The sequence below is a fragment of the Dysidea avara genome, chromosome 11 (assembly GCF_963678975.1).
Source record: "Dysidea avara chromosome 11, odDysAvar1.4, whole genome shotgun sequence".
NCBI classification, from domain to species: domain Eukaryota; kingdom Metazoa; phylum Porifera; class Demospongiae; order Dictyoceratida; family Dysideidae; genus Dysidea; species Dysidea avara.
In genome coordinates, this window is record NC_089282.1 from 17,969,681 (window position 1) to 17,977,640 (window position 7,960).

The following is a 7,960-nucleotide window of genomic DNA, read 5'->3' on the forward strand; positions in this document are numbered from 1 at the left end:
GAATAGCTTTTCATGTATAAATATTGGTGTCATACACACCAATTTAGAGTCACACTGCTTGTCTTATGTGCTTTACACACCATATCCTGAAAGTGTGACTGCACCCCAAGGGTGTGCTGCTGGTCAAGTGTGCTATGACCACCTGAGTTTTAACAGTGAATACTCACTATTTTTGTGTAGTGACGTTAACTACTATGTAGTGAGGGTCACTACTAATTAGTATATGCTCATAATGTGCATGCATGCAGTCAGTGTATGATGGTGTGGTAGCAATAGTCTGGTATCGTATTATTTGTCTATAACGGCAGGATCATATCTCAGTATTTTTGTAGTTCAGTCAACTCAGGTATAGCTCTGGGGACCTATCAACACTATAGATGTGATTGTTAGCTGTCCATATCTCTAGAAGCACACAGGACTGCACCTATGAACCTCCTGCTAAGTATAATTATACTATAGTTTTAATTGCCTTTGTGGGCTCATGCACTGACTCAGTGTTCCTATACTGTACTTATACCTATGGACAGACATATGGTGTCTGCCCCACAGGAGTTCCCATAGTATATATGCAACTGTATGTTTTGTTGACATGCATGAAGAAGCAGTTTTACATATTTCTGGATTGTTTTGGAACACGAAACATATATAATAAATGGTCTCACAAGCTCGTGTTAATGGATAAACACTTATAATGAGCTTATTGTGACAAGTAACACCGCATGTACTGGACCTGTAATTGCACCTTTGATGTTTAACCACAAGGCACACCTAGATGCAGACTACTTGAATGCTGGCAAGTTATCAAGAAAGGCACCTCCATTCCTTGTCCCATAGCCCTGATGTGTTGGCTTGTATGATCAGAGCAAAATTGTACTGTTGTTAGTGCATTATTTACACAAAGCATTACTAAATGATTGCATTTAAAATACCCTTAATAGAACAAGGCCTTTCACTACTCTTAGAACAATAGCATTCCAGATAATGAGGTTACACTGTCTGTATGGCATTAGTTATTAAAATATGAAGCACAGGATAGGATACCAATGACAAAGTTTGTTTACACCAATGCAAAGTGTCAATAAACCAAAGTGCCAACACAAAGTGTTTATAGGTATCAATACACCTTCAAACTATCACTACTGGACAATGATCCATGCTATTACCATGAAATTCCCATGATCCTATGAAATACCCATGAAAGTTGCAGTTGGTATTTTTTTCATGGGTAATGAAATACCCATGAAATGCTGGAGTAAAATAATGTACCCATCAACAACCAATGAACGAGTAAGTTTTCATGGGTTTGTATACCATGAAAATCTGTGAAATCACAGCCATGAAAAACCTGTTGAAAACCTATGAATAATATTCATTGGCTTTCCACAGGTTTTTCATAGGTTTGATTTCACAGGCTTTTTCATGGGTTGTGCATACATACAAACCCATGAAAACTCGCTTGTTCATGGGTACATTATTTTGCTGTGCATTTCATGACCCATGAAAAATATAAAGTGCAACTTTCACGGGTATTCCATTAGGATCATGGGAATTCCATGGTAACAGCATGGATATATTGTCCAGTAGTGTATGTTACCTGAGGTAATGGTAACACCCTAGCTTACACCAGTGTATATAGAAAGTGTTACTATACCACACGTACACCTGATGGGTGTACCAAATATAACCCCATCCAAATATGTTACCGATATGTCATGACAGTGTTACCATTACACTTGGGATATACAACACCCCAATTTTCAGTGTATGTTAGCCAAGTACGTGTATACCATACTTGTATGGTTGGTTGCACTATATACTGTATGTATAGCCATAGACATCAAATGGGACAGGGTAATGCTTCTTGTCACACCCTAGTAGATGGTCTCAGAGTACTGACGTGCTGAAAGAACAATGATGTCATGGAAAATGGGTTGCCAATAATTTGTAATGTCTTCCGGTTAGAATTAACATTTTATACAAAACACTACATTTAGAAAAACCTATAATCGTCTTTAAGGCAGATTAAAATATAATACAAAATACATCTTGAAACAACCACATTGTCCTCTCCTAGGCTATCTTGTATTGTGAAGCCACCTGCTCCTGTCTTTAAATATCGAATATGTATAACCACTGGCCATTCCAGGGATGCGACATCTTTAGAATAGCATATTGGAATTTCAGTTTCACTGGGATTCTCATGATATTTCTGAATAGTGCACAACTTCCAGTGCACAACTTCCAAATCCTCATTGGACTGTTGCAATTGGTTTACTGACTTCATTATTTCCTCTAAGTCAATTTTTTTAGTCATACTGGCAATAATTACCAAATCTGTGGGTCGAAATGCTTTGTTTCTCTTGATAGGCCGTACTCCTTCACATGTTATAGTCACAAATTCACCCTCTTTTAACAGTTTATTTATTTCACGCTGTATTTTCCTTACACAGTATGCTGGAAACTCATCGGGAATACCAGGATAATCAAATATCTGTACGTTAGATCCTAGTATTGGTTTGGCTGATATTGAATGGCCAAGTTTGCTACAAAACAATATTCCATAAATGTCAGTATTAAAAAAACCATTGTTTATGTAGTAATCTTCATTCTTGGGCCGAGAAAAATCTTTACTCTCATTCTTTTTTATATACTCATGAATCTCTTTACAAGTACGCATTACGGTAGTTAAACCTGTAAAATTACTTACTTCATATTGAAATAATACATCAAAATGGGAAGCTTCATCACTTAATGCCCTACTAACAAAATACGCGGGAAGTATATTAAATAAATTAGGAACAATCCATACATGCTTCTGATTGCTGCTATCTGTGAAGAGAGTATACAACAGGTTTATAAATTCAACTCCTCGTTTTGATGCATAATCTCCTCTTGTATTCCCATAGTATCTCAAGTTAGTTTCTCCAGAAGTTTTTTTATAACTGCTAATAGATGACCCACCATTAGAATCTACATATCTCCAAAGCAATTCATCAACAAATACATGACTGGCTTCTGCTAACACCTTATACTCATCAAAGGAGTTGTAAAAATCCTCCACTGACAATAGTTCAATATTCTTAATTTCATTTGTCTGAAGGGTGTCAGTAAAAAACTTTTTATATACTGGCTTTAAATGAAGTGGTACAATAACAAGAACTGCGTGTTCAGAACGTGCAAGTGTCATTGCTTTGCACTGTAGCAAAACAGTTTTACCACACCCATAAGTACCACAAATCACTTGTTTACGTTTTTTCCATGCGCCACATTGTTCTGGTGTCAAGTAAAGCCATTTAACCTCTCCACGAAAACTTGATTGGATTTTTGCAATTTTTGATGGTCGATCTTCCTGTTCAAGTTGATCTACTGTTGGTATCTTGTCGTAATTTGCTTTTTCTTTAAACTTTTTTTGCTCTTTTTTATTTAACATTTGGTCCCTTTCATGTAATCGTTCTTGAGACATCTGCTGTCCTATTTGATCAGCAAGTTTTATGTTGAGACAGATGCAGATATCACCACGCCCAAATAATAATTTTGGAACTAAATCTAAATATATGCTTTTACATGTAGAGTCACAGTGGTCAGGTACTCTACCTTTAGTTATAGTAGTATGCCACCAATTTTCAAAATCATTTAGGTCATACTTGCGAAGGTCAATATAATCATTACCACGCCGCGGCACCTTTTCTTCTAAATTAGGACAAGCAATTACTTTTTTTATCGCCCCCCTTTTTAACAATTCTTCATCAATCCATTTGGGACACAATATTTTAAGTTTATCTACTGCGTCTACAAGTTGATCTTTTGCTAACTTGTATGTTTTTTTGTGATACGTTTCCATACCTTTCGTTTCGACCAGAATTATACCAATGTCCCTGTGTACTATGATAATATCTTTTTCCTCCTTATCGACATTCAGTTTGTTTACTAGTAAATTTTCTTCACCGTTTCGTTCTATCAATTTTTTTAATACTTTGAAATCAAAATTATGAAAAATGAACATAGGTTGCTTGTGATCTTCACCATATTTAGCAAACATACGTACCACTTTCTCTTCAGCAAGTTTCCCGTGAAGTGTTTTAATCTCCGTATCGGTCCTGGGGCGTACAGGAATGTTAGCTCCTTGTTCCGGCATGTACCAGTCACTGTATTCGAAACGAGGCGGCATTACGAAAGTCTGTCCTCCTCTCGGTCCTCCTTGATCACGCCACCCAGGAAAATTGCGCTCCATGTAACTCTCGTTAACTACATTAACAGAGTTGATGCCGCATACTGCATCTTTCACTACGTGATGTGATTTCGAGGCTGAATCAGCCACACATTGAACATCGCCACCCGTAGCCATATTGTTTTTCTTAAGGGTGTGGCCTTAGGGTGTGTCTGTTTACGGACCGGTGCCGCACCCTCAACCTAAAAATTGTTAGCGGTTTCCGAGTGCAAGCGATTTGGTTTTACTCTTTTAAAGGGCGGCCCCAGCAATTTTGGTGACTGGTTTCCAAACTTTTACTATACTAAAATTTAAATCTAAATCTAGGGGGCATGGGGGCAAGATTTTCCAGAATATTGTAATTGAAATGGAATCTCAGAGGCGTAGCCAGGATTTTTTGAAGGGAGATCAGTTCCAACCAGCGGCGGAGGAAGTAGTTGATATGAGGGGGGCTGGGCTGACCCAGACTTGTTTCTATAGTTTGGTGAGGTAAGACCAAAAAAAAAAAAAAAAAAAAGGTCGCAACCAACTGACAAGAGCTTTCCACCTGACCAGCTACCATTTCTAGCTGATAAACTACATAAAAATCCTTTCATAGCTCGCTACACACTGACTACTTTATTAGAGTGACTGCTCTATTAGAGTATCTCGATCTTTATCACGGTTTTCAGCCCCACTCCAAGAAAGATAATTTCGGTGTGATATCATTCTGAGGGGGGACTAAGCCCTTTCCTCCTCCTATGGTTCCAACAGCAGTATTGAGTTACCAGAAGCAGGGGTCTGGGGGTGCAGCCCCCAACCGCTGAGAGACTTTCAATATTTTAATGAATCAAAACTCCATATTTTATACAGAAAATAGTGCGTTAATTATAATACATAGCTATATAAGTGCCCCTGGGATGAAGCTTGTATTTGTATTTTAAGGATAAAAAGGCTTATGCCTGTACATCCATAAACAAATTATGTACTTAGCTATTCTAATTACTATACAAAATCAAATAAGCAATTACTGTAGTGTCTGTCCAGCAGTGTTTTAAAATCATTGACAGAGTACTCATGCCTAGTGGAAACAGACAGCATAACACATAGAGACACACATAGACATCTGTAAGTGATAGTTATCTCACTGGTATAGGGACCATGAATCCACTAATACAATTGGAATGTGACTTACAATCAAAACATTATAACTACAAAATATGCATAGCATGGATTCATTCTGCATGCCCAAGTGATAAAGTACATTCTATATGTATCTTTAAACACTGCATACCAAAGCTATAGCAGTATAAGGTCATGCTCAGTTTTGCATTTATTAATGTTATACAGAATGTCTGAAAAACTCCACTAACGAAGTTCCTTAACATAGTGGATATTTACATGCATGTTCTATTAGAGTATACGTGACTGCTCTATTAGAGTATATATCTGACTGCTCTATTAGAGTATATCGATTTTTTTACAAAGCTTTCAAGAGGGCTCATGTTACCTCTGTAGATCCTTTCCTGAGAGATGCCGAAATGCAAGCTTTATCAATGGTTGTGCTGTGCATGCCATACACTATATTACTCACTCATTTGGTCCTGCCACACTAAATGATGTGTTAGGGACATGCTAGATGGAGTGTGGCCAGTTCATGTGCTCCTCACCTTCAACCCAATCACCATAGCAAATGTTCACATGTGAGCTCATCATTGTTTAATGTACTGTACATAGTACGATTAGCTTTGTCCTCACAGATCCATTTTTCTGCATTGAACTAATGTAGTGACTTTATCCCATCCATTTTACGCTGTACACTATAGGCCTACATGATATAGCATTTATAAAACATGATATTTATGGTGAAGTATTCAAAGACAAAAATTCTGTAGCTTACCAAATCCACATAAATTTCTACCTTATATGTATCCTTGTTGTTTCATCACACCCAAATCACAAAAATTTTGTTCCTCACAAGGTCTGGTAGAAGTTTTATCGCAAGTACTAAATGGGCTTGTAAATGATCAGAATTAAGGCTCTGTACGTTTAATTTAATTCTTATCTACCAAATACTCAAAACAGCAATGTGGGTGGGCAGGGCAGTTTTTATTAAGGTAACTTACTGCCACTTTCTTAGTTTGGTCTAGCTAGTTACAAGGAGGCTGCTCAATGGTTGCATGTAGTCATTAACGGTACCAAAATATCAAAATATATTGATGTGGTGAGGAAAATGGCAACATGGGAAGGAATTACTTTCTACTTAATTGTTTGCAATGCTGCCTTGTCTTTTGCTGACCTTTCTCTGGGGTGGCACTTTTCGATTAGAGATTATGATGCAGGGGTGGATCCAGGAGCTGGTAAGGGGAGGGGCACAAACAAGGTTAGATCCACACCATTAAAAAGGGATCCACTCTGAGCAGTTAGTGTACAGCTATAGCTAGAGGTGGTGCATAACTTACACAGAACAGCAAAAAAATCACATATCAGTGATCGTTTCACTGTTTAATTTTACTCTTTAGGCCATTGCAGAAGGATGTAAAGCCCTAAAAACTGTTACAAAAGCTATTAATAGCTTGAACATCTGCCACACAATAATTATTTTAGAGACGCTTAGGTACATAAAGGTGCTGATTGGTAGTTTGGGTTTGGTTTCAGGTGAATCTGCAGTAATAGGAGGTGATATGTCTGCTTAGTGCAGCAAATAATACAGTGGAATGTTAGTTGTCTCCAGAAAAGAAAATGTCAGGGTTTGTTTTCTCAGCGTTATATTCTGTACACAACATGGAGACCAGTACAGAACTTGTTGGTTTGTGGTTTTGTAAAGATTGCCATATATGGAATGTGATAGGTTGAAAGTTTTATTGGAGTGCTGGTTTATATCAAGTTACAAGGATCAGGTGTGATTCAAAAGAGGTAGTGAATATGTTAGAGTCATTGTATGATATTGTACTGTATAAATTTTTGGCTACTAAATATTTGCATAATATCTGTTCCAGCTGTTGACAAGAAAAATACTTTTTATTGCATACACTGTGGCTAAATGGTTTGAACAAGACTAATATTTGATGAAAGAAATTAACAATTTTCTGAATATTATTCATGTCAAAAATTTACACTATACAATATTTGTTCAGTATTTAATTTACTCTTATCTGTATCACTGGCAGGATTCCATTGTTGGATTATGATGGTGAAATGACTGAGATTATTGAACTAGTAATAAGTTAATAAGTCTGCAAAAGCCAGACATGTTGACATGAATATAATGTGATGTATTTCTGAACTCAGTTGTGCTTAACCAACTAATCTGGAATTTTTATATAGCATCTAAAGTGTTTTATTTTAAGGTGTTGCATTGTTTATTTGTAGACGGACCAGTTCTCCTAAGTATGGTTTCATTGTATTTTTATTAACAAGTGCTGAAGGTCTATAGGACACCTGGTCCTACAGCCTGTTGCAATCATCACATGCCCTGATTTTGCATACTTGGTCACTATTTTATGGTGTGTTTCCCACAGGATGTTGGTGTAGTTGTGATCAGTGTGACTGTGTCATTGTGTTGTGTTGGGGTTGAGGGTGTTGTCAAGTTTTGGAGTGTTGAGCTGCATCCGATCAACTCTGTAGCAACAGGTAGATTGGAGGAGCAATGTTATTATAGTGGACCTTTGGTATTGGACTATGCACACCATAGTAAACACACTCAAGCACATACAAATACTATGCGCACACACACCACACGCACACACACACACACACACACACACACACTAC

At 37.3% G+C, this 7,960-nt stretch overlaps 1 protein-coding gene across 1 annotated transcript in view; it reads left to right on the forward strand.

Annotated features, from left to right (window-relative positions):
• Positions 1–7,960, forward strand: part of LOC136238298 (xylosyl- and glucuronyltransferase LARGE2s-like) — a 79,335-nt gene that overhangs the window by 45,043 nt on the left and 26,332 nt on the right. The gene's annotated exons all lie outside the window — the stretch shown is intronic.